Source organism: Pongo abelii, chromosome 12 (assembly GCF_028885655.2).
Source record: "Pongo abelii isolate AG06213 chromosome 12, NHGRI_mPonAbe1-v2.0_pri, whole genome shotgun sequence".
Classification (NCBI taxonomy): domain Eukaryota; kingdom Metazoa; phylum Chordata; class Mammalia; order Primates; family Hominidae; genus Pongo; species Pongo abelii.
The window spans coordinates 45,689,877-45,715,983 of NC_071997.2; the positions used below are offsets into that span (position 1 = coordinate 45,689,877).

At 45.3% G+C, this 26,107-nt stretch overlaps 1 non-coding gene across 1 annotated transcript; it reads left to right on the forward strand.

The window, feature by feature from the left end:
• Positions 1–17,253: 17,253 nt before the first annotated feature.
• LOC112132174 (U8 small nucleolar RNA) lies at positions 17,254–17,387 on the forward strand. The gene has a single exon (XR_002913982.1). It is a non-coding gene; the product is annotated as a U8 small nucleolar RNA (small nucleolar RNA).
• Positions 17,388–26,107: the final 8,720 nt, after the last annotated feature.

Genomic DNA, 26,107 nt, shown 5'->3' on the forward strand with positions numbered 1-26,107 from the left:
TAAAAAGTTAGCTGGGTGTGGTGGTGCAAGCCTGTAGTCCTAGCTACTCAAAAGGCTGAGGGAAAAGGATCTCTTGAGCCCAGGAGTTCAAGGTTAAGGTAAGCACTCCAGCCTGGGTAACTGAGTGAGACCCTCCCTCTAAAATTGGACCAAGTACTCTGCCCTTAGCACATAGACAGTCCTTCATTCAACATATAGAGCACCTACTTGCTCAATTTTCGTGGCCCCTTTGTACATAAAAATATATTAAAAATTATATTTTACCATGCCACGGATACAAAGTACATGATCCAGGCTAGACTTATGTTCATTTTTTTCCCTTCCCTTTCTAAAAGAAATTTAAACATTTTCATGGGTCCGAAATATATTGTGGCCCCTGGGCACGGTGACTACTGTGCCTGATGGATATGTTAACCCTGCCACTCCTGGACATTTGGACTAGTGGGACTGGGGAATTTGCATTTGAACATTATGATCTGACTGCACCTAGAGGAAAAAATAGATCCCTGTCGTCAGTAATGGCCCCAAATATTAAAAAAACAAGAGCAGGTCCCAAGAGATGGCCCTAGGGAGACCCCCAGGTGGCTAGGCTAGGTGAGTCTTTAACCTCAGCCCACCCTGCCCCCTGAATGAGGGGCCTGTGTGTGGTGGGGCAGGCTATCATGAGGAGAGTTTCCAGGAGCAGGAGGTGGAAGCAGAACAGAAGGTGAGAGGGGAGATTAGATATACACTTGGCAATTTCAGGATGAAGATTTTCAGCCTTTTTGGGGAGTGGGGCTATCAATGATATCTTTCAGAGTTGTGTGGAAGCTTTGGATCCACTCCCTGGAACAATGCATGTATGCAAACATGAACCAACATTTACACAAACTTTCCAGGACTAACAAAGGGTTCGTAGGTCCCAGGTTCACACCCTCAGGTCCAAGGCAGCTCCTTGCAGTCTGGAGAAGAGAAACAACCCACCAGGATCATTTTCCTCCCACACCTCAGGCTCCCTGCTGCTGGAATCCAGAATCCGGGCTGGAATACCCGGCTACTATGTGGGTTAATCAGATGTCGATGCTGGCTGGCACCTTACCGCTATGGGCAGCACAGTTTCCATGGGGAAATGCATTCCTGCTTCCACAACAGACTTCTAAAGGACTCTTGCAGCACAACTAAGTTTGTCATTTGGGGGTTGGTTGTCCTGATGGTAATCCACTTTAATGAGCTCAACGGTAAGAACAAAGCAAGCTTTTCTTGTGGCCCTGGCTCTAAGCTGAAATGCTTCCCACCTCTGAATCCAAGTGTCCTGCAAGCATGGCTCTCCTGTGCAGCAACTAACCAGTGTTCACTACAATAATGTGGCTCTGGAAGGAATAATTAGACTTTATGGTGATAATTCACCCGGCTTTCACAGAACCCTCTTCTGCGTGGAGAGAAAAAGAAAAGGCTTTAATTGACTCTGAATTAAAATAACTAGAAAAAAAATCCAGTCTACCAATCAGAGAAAGCAGACTTAAAATTACAGCCAGAATTTCAAGTTTCACACACTAATCTGGCTCAAAGTATTAACTCTGATCTTGTTTTTGAGGTAACCATTTAAAACTAAATCAATTCAAAGATAAAAACAAAAGATTGTTTTGTTAAGGTAGAATGTTTTGTACAAATGAAAATAACATAAATATGCAGTATACATATTTATATATTGTTTATTTAAATATATACTTATATAGGCCAGGCACGGTGACTCACACCTGTAGTCCCAGCACTTAGGGAGGCCGAGGCAGGTGGATCACCTGAGGTCAGGAGTTCAAGATCAGCCTGGTCAACATGGTGAAACCCTGTCTCTACTAAAAATACAAAATTAGCTGGGCATGGTAGTACACGCTTGTAATCCCAGCTACTTGGGAGACTGAGGCAGAAGAATCGCTTGAACCCGGGAGGTGGAGGTTACAGTGAGCTGAGATCATGCCACTGCACTCCAGCCTGGGCAATGGAGCAAGACTCCATCTCAAAAAAAAAAAAAAAAAAAAAAAATATATATATACACACATATATAAGTAGTATTTATATTATATATTTGTATTTTAAATAATTATATAAATATATTTGGGCATATAGATATTATTTATTTATACAAGAATATATATTTATATTATTTTCATTCAATAGCCAGGTACTATTATTTTAACAAAACAATCTTGTTTCATTGCAGTTGTGGCAGGGAAGCAGCTGAAATTTAGGGAGTGATTTCTTTGTGGCTTCCCTGGTACTACCTGCTTCATGTGTGTTACCTCACCTGATTTCATTTTATCTTGGAATCAACCCTGTGCACCATTTGTGGATAAGGAAAGTGAGGTTTCCAAAGCTACAGTTAATAATAAATTATTGTTGCTATTATTATTTCTACTGAGATAGACTCTTCTTCCTAGCATAGCTAAAATTTTGTTTCCTGAAGGCAGGGGATGAACCAGGTGAGTTTATGTTCTAGTCAGGGAGAGAGATAGTAAATAAAATTAATTAACAAAGTACAATCTATTGTCCTTATTCCCACTTGTCATGATCTACAAAGTACCTACAAACACTGAATTAGCAAATACTGGACTTTTGCTCCTAGAGGCAATACAGGGTGAGGTTCCTATGAGACTCTGGGCATTACATTTTCATCAACCAATCAATACATAACCTTGCTTTATGTGTATTTCTATCTTATGACAACTTGTTTAATATATATTGTTGATTCACTAACATTGAACTTACTGCCACAGCACGATAACTCTTGCCTGAATGAAGCTTATCTAATGCACATTTTCTCCATGAGACACATCACAGCTTCCCGCACTTAGGAACACTAGCCAGCACTTCAGCACTACGTTTGGGGCCATTTCAGACAGCGCAATCACCAACATAAAGCTCAAAAACTCAGCAAAAAAAAAAAAGAGGACAGGAAGTAGATCACAGAAAGGACACTTGATGACAGTATGAGAACCGAAACAAGAAAGCAGAACACTGGCTTGTTCAACCTCAGCTGCTAACTTGCACGCTGGACAACTCAAAATTTTCACCATTCTGTGCACGTCTGTGTTCCCTCTGGCAGAACCCATGTCTGGATTCACCCCACAAGGGGAGGCAGGGGAATTCCCACAAGAGGGTGCTTCCAAAATGTCCCAAGATAGAGTGATTGGGATTTCAAAGAAAAAAGCACATGCTACTAGAAAGACACATGCACACGTATGTTTATTGTGGCACTATTCACAATAGCAAAGACTTGGAACCAACCCAAATATCCATCAATGATAGACTGGATTAAGAAAATGTGGCACATATACACCATGGAATACTATGCAGCCATAAAAAAGGATGAGTTCAGGTCCTTTGTAGGGACATGGATGAAGCTGGAAACCATCATTCTCAGCAAACTGTCGCAAGGACAAAAAACCAAACACCGCATGTTCTCACTCATAGATGGGAATTGAACAATGAGAGCACTTGGACACAGGAAGGGGAACATCACACACCGGGGACTGTTGTGGGGTGGGGGGAGGGGGGAGGGATAGCATTAGGAGATATACCTAATGCTAAATGACGAGTTAATGGGTGCAGCACACCAACAGGGCACATGTATACATATGTAACAAAACTGCACGTTGTGCACATGTACCCTAGAACTTAAAGTATAATAATAAAAAAAAAAAAGAAAAAAAGCGCTAAACCTCAGGGTGATCAATCCAAAGCATTTACTAGGAGAACTCACAGAGGAGAGCCGCTGCCAGTGCTCAGGCGGGTGGGGGGGATGGTGAAAGGAGCGGGTGTTCTACCTAGGTGTGTCTGCAGCAAGGGGTCAGGTATGGAGTTTACATGAGGGTTTAAGAAATTTGGCTCAGGGCTGGGGCTAGTTTCTTTCAGTGCTTTGGGCAACACCCGGATAACTTTATCAGTGCCTGAGAATGTTCAATGCTCCAGCTTGGGTTCAAACCTGCTGGGAAAAACAAGTAGCTGGCTGGGTCACAGAGCAGTCAAAGCACTCTGTGTTTCTTGGGCAGCACACGGGCAAAAGCAGGGGGACCTGGGGGACCCTACAGTCTGCATATGACTGAGAAAGTTCTGTGTGTGTTGATTGTGGGGTTACAAATAAATTTTAGCAAGTAGGCAAATTTACACACCCAGAATCTGCAAATAATGAGAATCTACTGCATGTAGCATAGGAGAAAGTGATAAATTATGAAGGAAAATGAAACTCCTGAGAGGCTTTCTGAGCTGAGGTGTGGTTTGGGGTCTGGGGTGTGGATGTGGGCATCAGGGTTCCCCTCCCAGAGAACCAGCACAGAGGCTTGCAATGCCTATAGTGGCTGTTGGTGAATATCCCGTAGCCTCCAGGGCTCCTGAGCGGTCAGAAAGCCTCTGATGGGAAGAGGGGCCCTTTGCACACCTTTATGTTCACATCTAAGTCTTGTTTTCCTCTCTACTCCAGGAAGGGATAAACATCTCATGGGGATAACAGGAATCATGTGGAGGACTTTACAGAGCAGTCTTATTTGAGCCTCACAACAATCACATGAGGTAAGAAGGGCAAAGATCATTGTTACTTTACAGGTGGAGACGAAACCCTGAAGCTTAGAAAGGTCATAACTAGCCATGATGACTCTGGAATATTTGGCTGATATTTAGAAGCCTAGGCTGGAGGGGGTGGGGCTGGGGCTCCCACTTCAGATTTATTGATGTCTTGTTGGGTTCAACAAGATTATATCCAAAGCTCTCCTCTGATGTAAGGAATATAACATTCTGATTCCTCTAAGAACATTTATTCATTTATTCAACAAGTATTTATTGAGCACCTGCTATATGCCAGTCACTATTCTAGGTTCTGATGATACAGTAGTGACCAAAATGAACACATATCCTTGCTTTCATGGAGCTTACATTTTAGTGACAAGAGACAGACAATAAAACAGAATATTAAGGAAAAAAGATAGTGCAACATAGCAGCCACCTCTTTAGGTCACCTGTAACTCCTATTTGTTGAAGACAGCTTGATCTAGAGCAAGCTTATCCAACCCGTGGCCCACAGGCCACATGCAGCCCAGGACAATTTTGAAAGTGGCCCAACACAAATTCATAAACTTTCTTAAAACACTATGAGAATTTTTTTGCATTTTTTAGCTTATTGGCTATCATTAGTGTCAGTGTATTTTATGTATGGCCCAAGACAATTATTCTTCTTCCAATGTGGCCCAGGAAAGCCAAAAAATTGGACACCCCTGGTAGAGGAAAGAACATGGAAGGCTGTCCTAGTGCTGCCCATTGCTGGCTGGGTGACCCTGGGTCTGAGTTGCCACATCTATGATTACAACTGTGTACAGGCCCTAGAGGTTAGGGACAGGTGTAACCAACATGTCTGCAATTCATTTTTAACTTTTATCAAACATATCAAGCATGCAAAAAAAAAAATAGAGAATTACATAATGAACACTTACATACTTACCAGTTTTTAGACATGAAACTGCAATTTCAAAGTGGCTTTGTAATGGGTCCACTCGGTTGGGCTGAGCTACATTTCCCAGAATCCCCTTCCCTGGATGTTTTTGCTTCAGTGGGCCACAGGAGACCATCTTTGAGATTTGGAGGACAGAGCTGAAGCAACAGCCATATTATTTTTTACACATGGAGGGCCTAGGTGGGTGCTTTTATTGCACGTTGTTGCCTCTCTGCTTACCTTGTTGGCAGGGACGGCGTCCAGGCCTGCACCTGCTCCCCCGGCCCTGCTCCTTCCTTCAGTTCCTATGACTGCTGAGCCAGGTGTGTGTCTAGCTCCATGACAAAGGGTACCAGCTTTTCCTGCAGGACACCCTTCATCAAGGTGGGAGGTGGTGAGTGACTGACACAGTTTCCTGTCCATTCTTGTGGGTTTCAGCTCATATTCCTGGGTTCCATCTCGTCCTCATTCTTCCCCAGTTTACATCCATCTCCCCTTCCTGACTGCCTGCCCTGGGGACTTTAAACTCCAGCATCAGAGAAGATAACAGCTTTCCAGAAACCATTTAACCAGATCCCACAATTGCATAAGGTCAAATCTTGTAAGAGAGAACATGTAGTGATGGACGGATGGGTGGGGGGATGGATGGATGATAGATAGATAGATAGATAGATAGATAGATAAATAGATAGACACATAGATGGATAGATAGATAGATAATCTTCTGGTGTTTTTGTGTCTCTGGCTGATACATCCTGTGTATTTGTATCTGATGATACCCCCTCCATTTCCTGCCCAAAGGTAAAGGATCTCCATTTTAGTATTTTTTATTTCTATTTTTACTCTATATGTATATGCCCATAAATAATATACAATATTGGTTATTGGATTCTCATTAATTTTAATGTTCAATAAACAGTTGCTAAGACCCCAGTGCCTCGATTATTGATTCTCAGGTCCTCCTAGCGCCGCAAAGTGTCTTCCTCGGTTATCGCGGGGGTCTCCAAGGAGCACGTCACGTGAATCCACAAATCTCTCTGTCCACTAAGGTTCCCACGCAGCAGCTGCAATGTCCTTCTTTTCTTGTTCCAAAGACCTGAGACAATGTCAGCATGGCCACTGCCAGCGGTGCACCTGCGTATCATGAGGACTGTGCCAAAGGAGCTGCCTCCCTGGCTCCCGGCTCTCTCATCCACGTGCCAAAGCAGGTCTAGGTTGTCTGCAGAGGTCAAGGACACCCTTTCCTCGCTCCCTAATACCACACATCTTCACCCCAGTCTCCAAGAAGCCTAGCCTGTGTCTCAGGCTCCATACACTCTCTCATTAAGTCAGGCCCTTCCTATCTTCCCCTCCATCCTCAGACCCAGCAAGTGACACCCCTCCCCCAACTAAACCAAACCAAAATCCACCCCCATCACAACAGCAAGAGGAAGCCTCTCAAAGAGACTGCCTTCTAGATTCATTCACAGCCACATAACATTTACTCATGGTTGGAAATTAAGGATATGCAGAGAGACAGAGGAAAGGCTGGATATATCCCACAGCTACAGGGTGCAAGAGCGCACAACAACTTCACATTCCCAGCCAGGGCTTTTAATGCTGGCATGTAACCATATGACAGCAACAGCCTCATCTTCCCAAGAACAATGGGTGAGCACTTGCTTTACCTTTCGGACACATAAAGTTTTACTGGTTTTGGCCATTTTTATCAAGTCAAAGAAACAGTATGTCCCAAAGATTCATTCATTCAACACATTAATTGAGTTCCAGCCAAGTGTCAGGTGCTATTTGAAGTGCTTGGGATCCATTGCAGAATAAAACCAACTAAGAGCTCTGCCCTTGTGCAGTTTCTATTCCAGACTAGAGCTCTAGAACAGACATCTTCTAGCAAAGATTAAATAATTGTTTATTCTTCCATCCCACCTTTTGTGTCTTCCTTTTATAATTCCAAAATACTTTGTAGCCCAATGTTTAGCCAGGGCATCACATTCCATATAGATAGAAGTTTTGAAAAACAGTTTTATTGGGATGTTATTTCCATATAATGCTATCCATACCATTTCAAGTGTACCTTAATTTTATTTTATTTTTTTATTTTATTTTATTTTTTGAGACAGTCTCGTTCTGTCACCCAGGCTGGAGTGCAGTGGTACGATCTCGGCTTACTGGCACCTCCACCAGTAGGCAATTCTCCTGCCTCAGCCTCCCGAGCAGCTGGGATTACAGGCATGTGCCACCACGCCCGGCTAATTTTTGTATTTTTAGTAGAGACAGGGTTTTGCCATGTTGGCCAGGCTGGTCTCAAACTCCTGACCTCAGGTGATCCACCTGCCTCAGTCTCCCAAAGTGCTAGGGTTACAGGCGTGAGCCACCATGCCCGGCATATTTATTGCATTAAAAAAATGTTTATACTGTACAACTGCCACTACAATCAACATAGAGATTTCCATCATCTACAGAAAGTTCCTGTGCCCTTTCCAACTCAATCTTCTCTGTCTTCCCTATAGAAATGCTTAGCTGCTCTCTGTCACTCTAGGTTGGATTTGTCCTCCCTGAAGTTTCATACAAATGGACTCATACAGTATGTACTCTTTGGCTACTGGGTTCTTTCACTCATCGGAAAGTTTTCAAGATTCATCCATATTGTTGCATGTATCAGTGGTCCATTCCTCTCTATTGCTAAGTAGTATTCCATTACACACATACACAAAACCCACATTTTCTCTACCCATGCACCTGTTGAAGGCCATTTGGATTGCTTACCTTTTTAACTGTTATAATGTTCACAGTACAATGCTACTGTGAACATTCGTGTACAAGTCTTTGTGTAATCATATGTTTTTATTCCTCTTGGGTGCATACCCAGTAGTAAAGTTGCTGGACTGTGTGGTAAAAAATTATCTGTTTTGTAAAAATATATGCCTTTTTTCATATTAATGCATTTTAAGTGCATATTTTACGTCATAGGAAAATGCCACCCTATTATCCAAAGTGGTTGTATCCTTTCACATTCCCATCGACAATGTTCAAAAGTTGCAGTGCTCCTCAGGCATAACAGCACTGGGTACTGTCAGTCTTTTTAATTTTAGCCATTCTCATGGGTGGGTGGGATATCTCAACATGGCTTTAAATGGCCTTTCCCAGGCACCTTTTTAAGTTCTTTTTTTTTTTTTTTTTATGAAGTATTTATTGATGATTCTTGGGTGTTTCTCGGAGAGGGGGATATGGCAGGGTCATAGGATAATAGTGGAGAGAAGGTCAGGAGATAAACACATGAACAAAGGTCTCTGGTTTTCCCAGGCAGAGGTCCCTGCGGCCTTCTGCAGTGTTTGTGTCCCTGGGTACTTGAGATTAGGGAGTGGTGATGACTCTTAAAGAGCATGCTGCCTTCAAGCATCTGTTTAACAAAGCACATCTTGCACCGCCCTTAATCCATTTAACCCTGAGTTGACACAGCACATGTTTCAGAGAGCAGGGGGCTGGGGGAAAGGCCATAGATCAACAGCATCCCAAGGCAGAAGAATTTCTCCTAGTCAGAACAAAATGGAGTCTCCTATGCCCACCTCTTTCTACACAGACACAGCAACAATCTGATCTCTCCTTCCTTTCCCCACACTTCCCCCCCTTCTCTTCAACAAAACCGCCATCGTCCTCATGGCCCGCTCCTGATGGTCGCTGTCTCTTCGGAGCTGTTGGGTACACCTCCCAGACAGGGCGGCCGGGCAGAGGCGCTCCTCACTTCCCAGACAGGGCGGCCGGGCAGAGGCGCTCCTCACTTCCCAGACGGGGCCGCCGGGCAGAGGCGCTCTTTACTTCCCAGACGGGGCGGCCGGGCAGAGACGCTCCTCACATCCCAGACGATGGGTGGCCGGGTAGAGGCGCTCCTCACCTCCCAGACAGGGCGGCCGGGCAGAGGCGCTCCTCACTTCCCAGACGGGGAGGCCGGGCAGAGGCGCTCCTCACATCCCAGACGATGGGTGGCCGGGTAGAGGCGCTCCTCACATCCCAGACGATGGGTGGCCGGGCAGAGACTCTCCTCACTCCCCAGACGGGGCAGCCGGGCAGAGGTGCTCCTCACTTCCTCCCAGACGGGGTGGCAGCCAGGCAGAGGCGCTCCTCACTTCCCAGACGGGGCAGCCGGGCAGAGACGCTCGTCACTTCCTCCCGGACAGGGTGGCGGCCAGGCAGAGGCGCTCCTCACCTCCCAGACGGGGCGGCCGGGCAGAGGCGCTCCTCACTTCCCAGACGGTGTGGCGGCGGGGCAGAGGCGCTCCTCACTTCCCAGATGGGGCAGCCAGGCAGAGGCGCTCCTCACTTCCTCCCAGACGGGGTGGCGGCCAGGCAGAGGCACTCCTCACCTCCCAGACGGGGCGGCAGGGCAGAGGCGCTCCTCACCTCCCAGACGGGGTGGCCAGGCAGAGGCGCTCCTCACTTCCCATACGGGGTGGCAGCCAGGCAGAGGCGCTCCTCACCTCCCAGACGGGGCGGCCGGGCAGAGGTGCTCCTCACTTCCTCCCAGACGGGGTGACGGCCGGGCAGAGGCACTCCTCACCTCCCAGACGGGGTGGCCGGGCAGAGGCGCTCCTCACCTCCCAGACGGGGTGGCCAGGCAGAGGCGCTCCTCACTTCCCATACGGGGTGGCGGCCGGGCAGAGGCGCTCCTCACTTCCCAGATGGGGCAGCCGGGCAGAGGCGCTCCTCACTTCCTCCCAGACGGGGTGGCGGCCAGGCAGAGGCGCTCCTCACCTCCCAGACGGGGCGGCCGGGTAGAGGTGTTCCTCATCTCCCAGACGGGGCAGCCGGGCAGAGGTGCTCCTCACTTCCTCCCAGACGGGGTGGCGGCCGGGCAGAGGCACTCCTCACCTCCCAGACGGGGCGGCCGGGCAGAGGCGCTCCTCACTTCCCAGACGGTGTGGCGGCCGGGCAGAGACGCTCCTCACTTCCCAGACGGGGTGGCCGGGCAGAGGCGCTCCTCACCTCCCAGACGGGGCGGCCGGGCAGAGGCGCTCCTCACTTCCCAGACGTTGGGCGACTGGGCAGAGGCGCTCCTCACTTCCCAGACGGGGCAGCCGGGCAGAGGCGCTCCTCACTTCCCAGATGGGGTGGCCGGGCAGAGGAGCTCCTCACATCCCAGACGATGGGCGGCCAGGCAGAGACGCTCCTCACTTCCTAGACGGGGTGGCGGTGGGGCAGAGGCTGTAATCTCAGCACTTTAAGAGGCCAAGGCAGGAGGCTGGTAGGTGGAGGTTGCAGAGAGCTGAGATCACGCCACTGCACTCCAGCCTGAGCACCATTGAGCATTGAGTGAGCAAGACTCCGTCTGCAATCCCAGCACCTCGGGAGGCCGAGGCAGGCAGATCACTCGAGGCCAGGAGCTGGAGACCAGCCTGGTCAGCACGGCGAAACCCCTTCTCCACCAAAAACACAAAAACCATTCAGGCGTGGCGGTGCGCGCCTGCAATCCCAGGCACTCGGCAGGCCGAGGCAGGAGAGTCACAGGAGCCCGAGGCAGGGAGGTTGCAGCGAGCCGAGATCTCGGCAGTAAAGTCCAGCTTCGGCAACAGAGGGAGACCGAAAAAAGGAGAGGGAGACCGAAGAAAGGGGAGAGGCAGAGGCAGAGGCAGAGGCAGAGGCAGAGGCAGAGGGAGAGGGAGCTTAAGTTCTTTATTAACTTACTTCTCACAACAACCTTATGAAGTACACATTATTATTATTCCCATTTTACAGACAGGGAAACTAAGGCACAGAAAGGTTAAGTAGCTTGCCCAAGGGTACAACACACCTAGTACGTGGCAGAATCAGGGTTTAATCCAGGCACTCTGGCTCTGGAAATGAGACTCTTAACCCCTTGGTCACACCAGCCTCCCAAGAGTAAGTTCCTGGGCTCCACCGTGGGTGATCCGTTATAAGCACGGCTAGAAAGACTTGCCAGCCACCTAAGAAGAGATGTTGCCTAAGATAAAGCCTTACAGCCTAAAGACAGGTGTCTGAAGAGCCACACACCAGGAAACAGAAGAAGCCACAGCTGCCAGCCCACGTTTCAGGGCTGGACCAGGATGCGGGCTAAGGGCCACTGGTCTCAATCTCTGCCTTTCATGCCAAGCGTTGGCAAGTGCCACTGTGGCAGCAAAGATCTCAAACAGTGGCCGGGGATGGGTGAGGGATGACCTTGCCTTCAACAGAGAGTGCAAGGTCATCCCCCATTCACTCCCGTCATCCACTGTTTGAATCCTCTTGGCGCCTGGGGAAGGGCCCCATCTGACTCAGTAACTGTTACAGGAATCTGGGGTGTGTCTGGAGAAAGACTATCCTTTTTGGAAACAGGTGGGGGTATAAACTATAAATGAACACATGTGTTAATCCTAAAAGGGAATAGGGAACGTATTAGTCAGGGTTCTCTAGAGAGACACCACCAATAGGATACACATATGTAGATGATAGATAGATGACAGGGGATTTATTAGGGGAATCAGCTCATGCAATTTTGGAGGCGGGGATTTTCCACGACAGGTTGTCTTCAAGTTGGAGACACTGGGTTGCCTATAGCGTGGCTCAGTCCAAGTCCAAAAGCTTCAGAGCCAGGGAAGCCGACCGTGTAATTCTCAGGGTAGCAGTGGAGGGTTGCTGGCATAAGTCCTGGAGTCCAAAGGGCAAGAAGCCTGGAGTTCTGATGTCCCAGGTCAGGAGAGTAGAGTGTCCCAGCTCCAGGAGACAGAGGGAGGAAATTCTATTCTCTCCTTTTTTGTTCTATCTGGGGCCCCAGCTGATTGGATGGTGCCCGCCCACATGGAGGGTGACTCTTCCCCACTGAGTCCACTGACTCACGTGCCAGTCTTCTCAGGAAACACCCTCACAGACACACCCAGAAGCAATGCTTTACCAGCAATCTCCAGTCAAGCCAGCACCTCAACCATCACAGGGAACAACCAAAGAAAACACACAACCCTACAACAATGTCAAGCTTCCAATGGATCCTCCTCTGATCTAGGATACCCAAGGAATAGAACAGAGCAGGGGCTCCTGGACTTTTGAATGTCAGAGACCAGTAAAGCTTTAAAAAGGAAAGGTAACTGAATGGAATAACATAAGCTTCATAATTTTTTACTTTGCTGAGTAAGGACATTAATAAAATAACTACCACTAAGTGCCATCACCATTATGTCATAAAAGAAATGACATATGGATAACTCCAAAGGTAGGAAAGACAATCTCAGAATAATATTTGTTTTTTTTTGGCTGGGCACAGTGGCTCATGCCTGTAATCCCAGCACTTTGGGAGGCTAAGGTGGGAGGATTGCTTAAGCCTAGAGGTTTGAGGCCAGGCTGAGCACATAGCAAGATCCTATCTCTACAAAAAGTTTTTTTAAAAAATTAGCCAAGCATGGTGGTGCACACCTGTAGTTCCAGCTATTCAGTAGGCTGAGGTGGGAGGATTGACTGAGCCCAGGAGGTCAAGGCTGCAGTGAGCTGTGATTGTGCCACTGCACTCCAGCCGGGGCAACAGAGAGAGACTCTCTCTCTCTCTCTATATATATATATATATTTTTTCCAATGGAATACATTGGCTATATTAAAAAATTACTACAGTTTCCTGATCTTTTTTTTTTTTTCTCTCACTAAAATGCTATCACTGATAGGCACCAGCTTTCAGGAACCACTAGTAAAGTAGAAAGTTCACAATCTGTAGAATCAGCTAGATAAGTTCAAATCCCAACTCTGCTACTATACCTGGCCCTTTACATGGCATCTGGGTTACCTATCTATTGCTGTGTAACAATTTACCCCAAAATGTACACCCACAGATACTGTGGATCAGGAATAGAGGCAGGGGAGAGAGGGAGGCCTCGTCTCTGCTCCAAGATATATTGAGACTCAGCTGGGAAGACTCAGATGGCCAGGGGTGACTCTAATGACTGAGGTCTAGAATCATTCGAAGACTTCTTCGCTCACATGTCTGGTGCCTAGCCTGGGGTGATTTAAAGGCTGGGCTCAGCTGGGAATATCAACTAAGCACCCACATGTGGCCTCTGCATGTGCCTTGGGCTTCCTTATAGCATGGTAGCCTCAGGGAAGTCACATTCTTTTATGAGCCTCGTGGCTCAGTGCTCCAAGAATGTGTAATACATAAGCAGAAACTACGTGGCCTTTTATGACCTAGCCTTGGAAGTCATATGAAGTCACTTCCTCTGTAACATATTAATTGAGGCCATCACATCCTCACCCAGATCCAACAGAATGCGAGATAGACCCCACGTCTTGATTAAAGGAGCGTCAAAGAATTCACATTTTAAAATACCACCGCACTGATGTTGTTGTTTTACATTTAGCCTTTACAACAAGACAAAGTGTGTATCATTATTTCTATTTTACAGATGAAAGAAATTAGGCTTATAAAGGCCAATAAATTCACCCCAAACTAGTAAAGTACTGCACTAAATGTCTGCCTCCATGCATTTTCCTGTTCTCATGGCCTCTCAACACAAACCTTTAATCCAGCTGACCATATCCCCTCACCAAGCAGGCGAAGGGGCTGTAGATGCCTATCACTGCTTGCAGAGAGGCCAGGGACCTGCCTTCCTCCTTGGCTGATCTAGTCCCACGAACCAGCTTTTCAGGCCCCCCTCTGCCCCACCCCCCCATTCGTGGGCTTTCACAGTGCCCTTTGGGCTCTGCATCAGGTTTTGCTTCTCTGAGTTTTAACTGTTTGCCTTCAAGGATTTTGCCCTTATTGTCCCTCTGCCTTTTGCAGGCCAGCCTGACTGTATGAATCCCATCTCCAGCATGGATATTAACCCACTTGTGTCTATGCTGTCCTTGCCTGGCCTATGGCCAGGGGAATATGAACAACCTGAGCTATTCAACAGCCATGATACATGTGTGGTAAGAGCAGTGCTCATCCGGGCATGGTGGCTCATGCCTGTAATCCCAGCACTTTGGGAGGCTGAGGTGGGCAGATCACCTGAGGTGAGGAGTTTGAGACCAGCCCAACATGGTAAAACTCTGTCTCTACTAAAAATATAAAAATTAGCTGGGCATGGTGGTGTGCACCTGTAGTCCCAGCTACTCAGGAGGCTGAGGTAGAAGAATCGCTTGAACCCGGGAGGCAGAGGTTGCAGTGAGCTGAAATTGTGCCACTGCACTCCAGGTTGACAGAGAGAGACTCTGTCCCACCCCCCGCCAAAAAAAAAAAGAGTTAGCAGTGCCATCTGGGCCATCCTTCACTGAGGTCTCTGAGAAGGTGGACTGGCCAGGAGCCAACAGCCCCACAGGGAACTACATTTATTTCTCAGGACTCTTCCTTGCAAGTGCCTGTGTGGTTGGAATATTCACAAAAGGGAAGGTCGGGGATGAAGCTGGACCCAGAGCTGTAGAACCAAAGATATTGTGCTGTTGACATCTTCCTTCCCTTCTCTTGTTTCTGTATGTCAGCCTAAATTCCTCCTAAGCCTGATGATCTTCTTCCACATAAAGGGGGAAATGAGAGCAACAGCTTCTGAGCCATGCACTCTCCATCAGAGTGGGATTATTACATTTCCCTGATTCCAGCTTGAAAAATCTCAGGGAAGGGTTGGCTTGAGTCAGTTATCCACCCCTGGGTCAATCTATGATGGCCAGGGAGAAGGTGTCAACCCAGACTTGATCTCTCAGACCCCACCTTCCCATGTCTGAGTTTTCCCCTGTGAGTCAGGCAGCCTTCCTACGTGCTAGGTACCTCAGTACAACATGACCAAAATCCACAGGTCAAGAGGCCAGGTGAATTTCTGAGATCTTGGCTAGGGCCAGGGCTCAAGGTTAAGTTTGTTCCTCCTTTCCTTTCCCCACTGCATTCCTCAGATTGTCCCTATCATCGATGCCCTGGTGTGGGTTTTTCTAGGTAGAAGCCAGAAGCCCAATGAGACCTGAGACCATTGTCTGAAGCCTGTTTTTCTCAGTCCCAATTTGGACACCATTCCCTTTTCATTGTATTTTTTTTTTTTTTTTTTGGCAGGGGTTTGGGGTGGGGGCGTGGACAGAATCTCGCTCTGTTGCCCAGGCTGAAGTGCAGTGGCGTGATCTCGGCTTACTGCAACTTCTGCCTCCCAGGTTCAAGTGATTCTCCTGCCTCAGCCTCCTGAGCAGGTGAGATTATAGGCACCCACCACCATATCCGGCTAATTTTTTTGTATTTTTAAGGGGGATGGGATTTCACCATGTTGGCCAGGCTGGTCTCCAACTCCTGACCTCAGATGATCCACCCACCTCAGCCTCCCCAAGTGCTGGTATTACAGGCGTGAGCCACCATGCCCAGCCCTTCCTCCTAATTTCTAAAGCTGCCAGTAAGCCCCCAAAAAGTTACTTTGTCCTTACAGGTTCTCTGAACCTGAAGGTGAGAATTGGCAGCAGGGGTGAGGCTATCTGAAGGAAGATGTCAGAGTTGCCATTGGATGGGGATATTGGCAGGAGCTAGGCCCTGTGGTTGAGAAGGTTCTTGTCCGTCTGAAGCAGGGTGAGTCAAACGCTCTGGAGTGGGCTCCAGGAGAGGCTGGAGGCTGGGAGACTGGTGATAATGGAGCTTCTTTTGGGAAAGCAGGGAGAGATTTTAGGATGTGAGCCATCGAGAGGGCCATCACGTGGAGGAGGACACCTGACTGCTGTAGGTGAGGACCCTGGAAGTATGCACTGAGGGTCTGTCCCAGCCTCGGTCTCTCAGCATTGCATCAGATATTTGGATGGAGGCATGAATGATAGTTGTTGGGGGCTGAGTTGTGCCCTTCGTAAAGAGATGTTGACATCCTAACCCTCAGTACCTGTGAGTGTGACCTTATTTGGAAATAGGATCTTTGCAGATAATTCGTTAAGATGAGATCATACTGGACCAGGGTGGGCCCTAAATTCAATGACTGTTCTCCTTATAAGAAAGCCGTGTGGAGATGCACAAACAGACACCAAAGGAAGATGCGCATGTGAATTCAGAGGCAGAGATGGAAGTGAGGCCAAGGAATGCGAAGGGCTGCCGGCAACCACCAGAAGCTGGGAGACCTGAGGAGAGATTATTCCTGGATCCTTCAGGGGTGCGTGGCCCTGCCAACACCTTGGTTTCAGACTCTCAGCCTCCAGAACTGACAGAGAGTAAATTTCTGTGGTTTTAAGCCTCCTACTTTGTGGTAATTTGTTATGGTAGTCCACTAGCAAACCAAACAGCAATTTATCCTTCTTGTAGATGAGACACTGCTGGTTGCCTACCCGGCTGCCATTCACCCATTCTCCTTGCATCATAACCCTGAGTTTGTTCAGCATCACACAGAAATGTGCTCAGGGAAGGTGGCCCGATACTTGAGGGAAAATGAGTGGCCCAAGCCGGTCAGAGTACATTCATTTCCCTTTGCTAGGAATCGTGGAGGGGATGACACTCGACTCTGCTCTGGCCTCTGATATGTGAGGGAAAGTCTGTGGGCGGCCTCCAGGCAGCACTGAAGGAAAGCCTCCTCTGCCTTCATTCCTGTCTGAGAGATGGTCACGTGAGGATTTACTGTCTGCAGCCGCTGAAGCCCCGGCTCAACCATGACAGAAGGTGACCCAGGGCCGTGATATTGTTGAGCTGTTAAACCCACAACCTTCAAATGGACTTTTTGTCATGTGAGAAAGATGAACTTACATTATTTGGTTGGATGTGCTGTTACTCACAGCTGAAGACAATCTAACAGGCATACTGGTCCTGATCATTAATACCACTGATAATGGAATCAGGATTAAAAATAATCTAAGACCGGAAGACTTGCTCCAAATAAAACAGACAAACTGGAACAGGAATAAATGCATCATCAGGTGGGATAATTCTTACCTGTTTCTCCTTTTGGAGGGCAGAAAGAATAGGCTGATTGGAGATGCATGAAACGTGGTTAATGTCTCTGCGTAATCAGGACTTGCAACATCCCGATTACTCCTTTCTGATTCTCTGTGAAGAAAAAAAAAAGGAATAAATGTAAAACTTTTGCATTAGGGAGGAAGATGAATTGCTCTATTCAGATAAAATATAAATGAATATATATTTTAAAATTCTGTATGTCAAAAATACCATGGATAAATTTAAAAGAAAAATTACGTACTGGGAAAATTACAACACAATAAAATATGAAAGTTTGTTATCCTTATACAAAGAACTCTTGCAAACCAATAAGAAAATGGCAAAGCAAAAACAAAAACAAAAAACACCCACACACTTCAACAGAAAAATGGTAAGGAATAAGGAAAGGCAACTCCCAAAAAAAGAAATTGAATTAATCAATTAGATGAAATTCAACTTCACTGAATACAGTAGAGAATGCAAATCAAATACAATAAAATACACAGGGACATATTCAGGTTTTGTGAAGTCTGAAACTTAAAAAAGTGTGGGAGCTGGGTCTTCAAAACTGTGATTTCAAAACTAAGTGTGAATAAGAATTTTATTTCGAATAAGAAAATAAATCACAGCAAACTATAATGTTTCAAATGCTAAAAAAAGACAACAAGTGTCAAAAAACAGCAAAAATAACATTATTTTTATTGACTAAGACTTGTTTATAAATTTTTTCCTATATTTTCTGGATGCCTACACTTTCATCATTTCTTCATTTGACAACAACTTTGTATTGCTATTTTCTGTAGAGAGAATAAAAATATAATTTGTCCTAACATAGTTTATTGAACTATATTTCTTCTTATTTAGAGTTGAGTTTCATAAAACGTATGACTCCACACATAGATTTGCTTGCTGTTTGTAACACTGCTATAGGTTTGTGCTTTATAAAGTCAGACATTCTAATATGTTCTCTTTCACATCATGCCACCAAAAAAGTTAAAAAATAGTGTAGTGCATTTGTAGTAGTCTATACTGCATTATGGAGTGTATTCCTGAAAGAGGAGAACCATTTTGAGTGGGTACAGATGAGAACTGAACCCTCCACTCATAATTTTCCACATCTGATGACTGGAAGAATAGATACAGACTAGATGCTGGCTCTGTACATTTCAAACTGTGTTTCTCTTCTACTCTTCAAGCAGTTCCAGGACCAAAGCTGCAGGCCACGATCATAGTATGATACAATCTTTATCTCTGCCTATGGTGTTGTGGAGCTGAGTGAGTTGACACAGTGGGCAGTAGGAGTGTTTTGGGGAGCCATTCCTTTACTGGGGAGCAACCACAGCTAAAAGGGACATGGAAGTCACTGTAGCTCCATACATATGTCCCACCAAACTTTAAATGTATTTTCAATTTCATCTTAGCCAACTTCCAAAAATGCCTCCAGCCACTTGGATAACACTCAGCACAAGGAGAAGTGTGATTGAGAATTAGAAAAAACAGCTGCCTTAACAGATTTTAATAAAAATCTTTAATTTTGCACATTTTATTAAAGACATCTAATCATGTTAATATGCTGCTAGGGTCATTCCCAGGGTCCTACTTAGATGTCCTAAAACGTAAGCTTTATCTTCATGGTAAATCAACTCTGGGTGTAGGTACACTTGATGTTGAATTTCCATATCAATGTCAATGTTTAAGGCAAGAATTTGATACAGTAAAAAATTATTTATATGGCCCATAATGGTCGAACACAATGAGCTTTTCCTCAGGCTGTGGATCAGATCACTTTCCATTTTCGTTCATTTCCAGTTGAAGCTGTGGAGGTGCTTAGGATCATGTTGTACAAACAATATGGATGTGTGAACACTAGAATCACACACACAGAGTGTGGGGCTCTCAGAGGAACCGAGGTCTATGGAGGAAACAGCAGAGCCACCTCTCCAGTATCATCAGCTCAGGGCACCTTCTCATGAAGTCATGAAGTGAAAGGACAGGCAGAACCCCTGTAATACAGGCCATTTTCCTCTTTCTCTTTCTTCCCTGATCCCTAAAGTTTAATTCAAGTAAGTTATTGATTGTATGATGAGACCTTACTATACCACATGTAACACTTACAATTTACAAAAATTAGAACAAACATTTCTGAAACATTTTGGGAATGTAATTTAGCATTATGCATCAAAAGCCACCCCAAAAGTTCATACCCCTAAAGATTCAATTTCCAGGAATTTATCCTAACTAAATCATTATGAACATATTAAAATATATAGCTACAAGTGTGTTCATTTCTAAATTATTTTTAAATTATTTTTTAATTTTTAGAGAGGGAGTCTTGCTTTGTTGCATAGGCTGGACTGAAACTCCTGGGCTCAAGCAGTCCTCCTGCCTCAGTCTCCCAAGTAGCTGGGATTACAGGTGCAAGCTACCATGCCTGGCCCTAGGTTTTTAATCAGTAAAAATTGGGAATGATCTATTACTATATGGCCAATGATATGGAATTGTTTAAATTAATTATAGTATATTTACACAATGGAATACAACACATTGGTTCAAATGGCAATGTAAAGAAATGTGAAAGATCTACTTGAAGCAAAAATTAAATGCTATTAAGAACACAGAAGATAATTTGTATAAATGAAAACAAATACCTTGCTCTTGGCTAGGAAGACAAATACTATCATGATTAATTATTATCTAAAAATTTAACCTCATCTCAACTAAAAATAACAATCAGAATTATCAAAAAATGAGATAACATAACTGTAAAGTCTAATGAAAGTATAAATGGCAAGAATAACCAGAAAATTTGTAAAAGGAAGTGAAGGGACTATCCTTACTAAATAGTAAAATATGTTATAAAACACTGCAGTAATTAAAACCACATCCATTCATGAGTGGATGTGCAGAACTGAACAGAGTCTAGAAAAACTAGACTCTGATATAATAAGGAACAGAGTATATGACAGAGATGGCCTTTCAACTTGAAGGGGAAAATGGTGGCTTGTTCAATAAATTGTATCAAGACAAGTAACTAATTCATACACTAAAATGAATTCCAGGTGGACTGTAAAATAAAAAGTATAAAATTAAAATTTAAAATGTAAAGGCAGATGCACAGAAATATTTTTAATTTTAAATTTTTAAAAATTAAGAAAAATTTTAAAAATAAGTAATTTTAGTATAGGAGAGGCAAATAGTATATATAAGCCAATACAAAGCTCACAAGCCATAAAATATACATAAAAATGATTACATAAAATTTTGAACATTTTGAAAAGAAAAAATGTCATAAATAATGTCTGAAGGGAAAACGATAACTTGGGAAAAAGATTTCAATGTGGATGACAGTCAAAAGGCTTATTTCTCAATATATAAACATTTTTAAATAATAAATAAGAAAAAGGCCAATAAAAACATGGTTATCCACAACTACAGAGCTTCTCATAAGACATCATAGAAAAATATGTTTTCTATTTTTTATTACTTAGCTTTACTGATGTATAATTTACATACAACAAAACCTGCCAATTCTAAATGTAAAGTTTGATGAATCTGTTTATGGTTGGTAATTACCATCACAATTAGGATATAGAATTTTTCCATCACCCAAAACGGTTTCCTCTTGCCCTTTTACAATTAGTCTCCTTACCCCACCCCTGACATCTGGGAACCACTATGCCCTTTTGGTTACTATGGTTTTGTCTTTTCTAGAATTTCATAAAAATGAAATTATATAGTATGAGTCTTTTGTATCTGGCTTCTTATACTTAGCATAATGCTTTTGAGATTCATCCATGTTGTTGCAAGCATATGTAGTTAATTTCTTTTTTAGTGCTGAGTAGTAAATATTCCATTGTATGGATATACCACAATTTGTACTAGTTGATGAAAATCTGGGTTATTTCCAGTTTGGGGCCATTATGAATAAAGCTGCTATGGACAAGTCTGTGTGGACATGTTTTCATTTTTCTTGGGTGAATATCTAAAGAATCGAATTTCTAAGTCATATGTAAGTATATATGTAATTATAAAAGAAACTGGGCTGGGCATGGTGGCTCACACCTGTAATCTCAGCACTTTGGGAGGCTGAGGTGGGTGGATCACCTGAGGTTAGGAGTTCGAGACCAGCCTGGCCAACATGGTGAAGCCCCATCTCTACTAAAATATATTAATTAGCTGGGTGTGGTGGTACATGCCTGTAATCCCAGCTACTCAGGAGGCTGAGGCAGGAGGGTCGCTTGAACCTGGGAGGCAGAGGTTGTGGTGAGCCGAGATCGTGCCACTGCATTCCAGCCTGGGGAACAGAGCAAGACTCCATCTCAAAAAAAAAAAAAAAAAAAAAAGAAACCGTCAGACCAGTTTCTAGGGTTTCTAAGGTTGGAGCATGGGAGAATCATTCACCAAAAAAAGTAGAGAGTTCTTCCCAGAAGAAAGGGGAAGGGTGTGAGGCAAAAGTAATTTCCACTTTTTTTGAAATATAGAAAACCATTTTTCAAAGTAGTATCATTTTACTTTCCCACCAGCAGCATATGAGAGTTCCAGTTGCTCCATATCCTTGCCAGAACATGAAATGATCAGTCTTTTTCATTGTAGCCATTCTTAAATGTGTGCAGTAATATCTTCTTGTGATTTCAATTTGTATTTCCCTAATTAATGATTAATGATGTTGAACATTTTTTTCATGTACTTTTTGTTTTTCCATTTGTATTTTTTCTTTGGTGAAATGTCTGTTCAAATATTATATAATTTAAGGTATTTATTTGCTTATTGCATTATTTCTGTCATTTCATGGTCTGTTTCTATTGGTTGATTTTTCAACCTGCTTACAAGTCATGTTCTTTGCATGCCTGATAATTTTTGTTTGTATGTTGGACATTTTATCTTATTGGGTGTTGGGTTTTGTTGTTGTTTGTTTGTTTTGTAACTAATTTTGGACTTTTTTTTCTCTGAGCACAGTTAAGTTACTTGAGATCAGTTTGATCCTTTTGAAGATTGCTTTTAAGTTTTGTTAAGGCAGGACCAGATAAGTGTTTATTTTAGGGCTAATTTAGCCTCCCCCTGCAATAAGATGATACCCTTCTGTGGACTCTGGCCAATGCTTTGTGTATAAAAGGTCTCTGTTTTGGCTGGTATGAAGACAAATTACTTCCAGCCTTGTGTGAGCTCCAGGAATTGTTTGGCATACTGCTTTCTGGTAGTTCTTCCCATGGCCTCATAGAATTTCACCCATGCATGCTTAGGACAGTATTCAGCTAATGACCTGAAGTGACTGCTCTGCAGATCTCTGCAGCTCTCTCTCTAATCATCTCCCTCCACTCTTATATTCTGCTTCACAAATTCTAGCCACTTTGGCTTCTCTGTCTCCTGTGTTCTGTGAAATTTCTGGCCTCTGTTTGGGTTCCCCATCCCTACAGTGATGCCTAGAAACTGCTTTGAGACAGTAAGCTCGGACGTAAGACTCACTTCATTTGTTTCTCTTCTCTTAGTTATCACAGTCCTGTGCTGTCTGTTGTTCAATGCTTAAAAACAACTGCTTCTTGCCGGGCGCAGTGGCTCACGCCTATAATCCCAGCACTTTGGGAGTCCGAGGAGGGTGGATCACGAGGTCAGGAGATCGAGACCATCCTGACTAACACGGTGAAACCCCGTCTCATCTCTACTAAAAATACAAAAAATTAGCTGGACATACTGGTGGCTACCTGTAGTCCTAGCTACTGGGGAGGCTGAGGCAGGAGAATGGCGTGAACCTAGGAGGCGGAGCCTGCAGTGAGCCGAGATCACACCACTGCACTCCAGCCTGGGCGACAGAGTGAGACTCCATCTCAAACAAACAAGTAAACAAAAACATTTGCTTCTTTTTTTGGATCCTGTTTTTCTAGTTGTTTGCAGTGGGAGGACAATTCCCACGGCAGCCAATGCTTCATAGATGAAAGTGGAATTCTCTTTTTTCTATTTTCAACTTTAAAAATCCCAAGGGAGATTGTTGGCCCAGTTTCTGTTTGGTGATCACCCATAAGCCAATCAAGGTAGTGAGGACATATAAGAAAATCACAGTTTCTAAGGTTGGAGTATGGGGAGACTCATTCCCCAGTGAAAAACAGAGAGCTCTTCCCAGAAGAAAGGGGAAGGGTACAGGGTAAAAACAGATGAGAGACATCTATTATCAAAGCAGTTCTTATGAAAAAGAACTTGAAGTCAAGCAACTGATAGAGCTGTAAGAGTTCCATTGTCTAGAAGGTGGAGTCCATTCCCTGGCCTCATGTTTTCCAGGGCCAAGGACAAACAAAAGGAGGTCCAGGATAGAGAGATACAATAAGTGTAACAGTTACACTGAAAGAGACAGAATGCAGTAAAAAAGCAACTTTCTTTCTTTCTTCTTTTCCCTCCTCTACTCATCCAAGTCCGCTCTGTGGACAAGTTCTTTCTCATCCCTTGTGAGAAATATGGGTTGGTCTCCCTAGTTTTCTGGTCCTCTTCAGCTAACAAAAAGACCTCAAGATATTTTAACCCCATGAATAGTTTCATTTTGGTAATTAAAATGCTCAGTCCTGTGCAACAGTCAAATCTGAGAATTCCACTTATAGGGAGTAGGGAACAAGCATGTGGTCACCTTCTCCTTTATTTTCCCACCAACAGGGTCTCTTTGAACCACAGTAGTCCATCCCTCCGCTGCTCCCCCTGCAAGATGGGTAACAGCCTTTCTGACCCAGGGAGTATAGGTGAGGGGTATGGATGGAGGGGAAGGGAGGTCTCAGAAAGGTCCTCTGTGCTGGGTGCTGTCCTGATCTAGCTTTGGTGTTCTCTTTGCCTAGTAAGTATGGAAAACTTTTCCCTGTGGAGAATTGTTTTACCCATATAACCTTACCTTGAGTGAGATATGGTGGGGCCAGACACAGATCAAGAGAGAGAAGCTAGAAAGAGTTTTAGAGCTTTTTATATCCACAGTTTCCTGGAGAGATCACAGCACACAATGCAGGGCCACTCAGGGCCAGGGTCTGTCACAGAGAGAGGGAGAGAGGGGAATTGTGGACAAACATCTTTATCATGGTTTCTGAGGGAAGGAAAGAGTGAAATAAGGCAAGCAGATATAGGATAGGCTAATTTGGATAATTTCAGCGGGTTCTGAAGTACAGGGGCTGTAACTAGTTGTTTGGTGCCTAACCCTGGGCAGGTGTATAGTGTCCCACGTGTGAGAGCCTGCTAATGGAAGTGGTTGGGGGTATGGGGTTAATAGACTGCTGGAGAAGGGGAACTGACCAGCCTCCAGCCTGAGCCTCAAAACTGGGTCAAGGCAGCATGAAAAATCTGCTACATTACAGCTATTTTATGGGTTCTTTGGAGACCTGAGATATGAGAGCATGTCTCATCTGCAGTCCCTTTGTTGTCCGTGAAGTCTTTCTTCTGCCTATATCAGGCACACGCACGCACAGATTCTGCTACATCTGAGGGTACTAAGCTGTCTCCTGCGCTTCTCACATCTGACACTGAATTATACATGACACCATCATCAGCAAAGGACAGGGCGCTGAGAGCACCACGCAGAACCTAAGCTATTGGAGGGTGGGAAAAGCAGCAGCAGAGCCGAGGAGTAGAGGACAAAGCGTTTCCAGTGTAACAGAATAATGTACTATGCGGCCGGGACTAGGGTGAGCAGAGTGAGGCGCTCAGTGAGGGTGAAACATTTAAGAGGTGCCATAAAATTCAGCAATTAAAATACATAATAGGTGGCTCACTCCTGTAATCCCAGCACTTTGGGAAGCCAAGGCGGGCGGATTACGAGGTCAGGAGTTTGAGACCAGCCTGGCCAACATAGTGAAACCCCGTCTCTACTAAAAATACAAAAATTAGCTGGGCGTGGTGGCACACTCCTGTAATCCCAGCTACTCATGAGGCTGAGGCAGAAGAATCGCTTGAACCCGGGAGGCGGAGCTTGCAGTGAGCCGAGATCGCGCCACTGCACCCCAGAGCGAGACTCCGTCTCATAAAAAAAAACCAAAAAAAAAAAAAAACCCATAATATTTAATACGGTATTTTGAAAAATACGTAAAAACATTTATATAGGGTGCACAAGTTCCCTTTTGCCTAAGACTTCAACGTGGCTCAGCGGGGCACTGGTGCTATGCAGTCGCAGCTTCTAGTCTCCTCCTAGGGCCCGGAGCAGCCCCCAAGGAAAGGCCTTCCCTAGGAAGAAGTAGCCCTTCAGCCCAGCCTAGAAGAAGGAGCTGAATCAAACCAAGGCAGGACGATGAGGCGTGGCGTGTACGGACAGGGAAGAAGAAACAGCAAATATTTGAGTCCAAGATGCCTGGAGGGAAAAGAGCTAGAGGACTATTTGGGGGAATGGTCTTGGCAACACGGTTCTAGGCAGGTACCACGATCATATAGGGACTCTGTAGAATTTTAAGTAGGGAGGCAAGCGCCCAGGTTTGTTTCTTATGCAGAAAGTGCTGAGCAAGGGACAGGCTGAAGAGGTTAGGTCTGGATCCAGGTAAACCCTTTATGAGGCTAACGCACTAGCTGAATGAGGGATGACAGCATCCCACCTAGACAGGTGCAGACAGATTCCCGAGGTCCAGGTTCGGACTTTAATTTCTCCGCTGGAACGCTGAGGGTGGGGCGGCACCCGGGTCCCTTGCCCTGCAAACGGGGCCGCCGCAGGGTTCCTTTGGCGGGGCCGGTGCCCCGGGGAGCGCGCAGGACGCGCCCGCCTTCAGCCGGGGGCCGGGGCGAGCGGGGCGGGGCGGGCCTGCGGGTGCCCTGACCGGCTCACCGCCCAATCGCTGCGGGCCCGCCGAGCCCCGGGGGGCTGGGGCCGCCGCCGCCGCCAG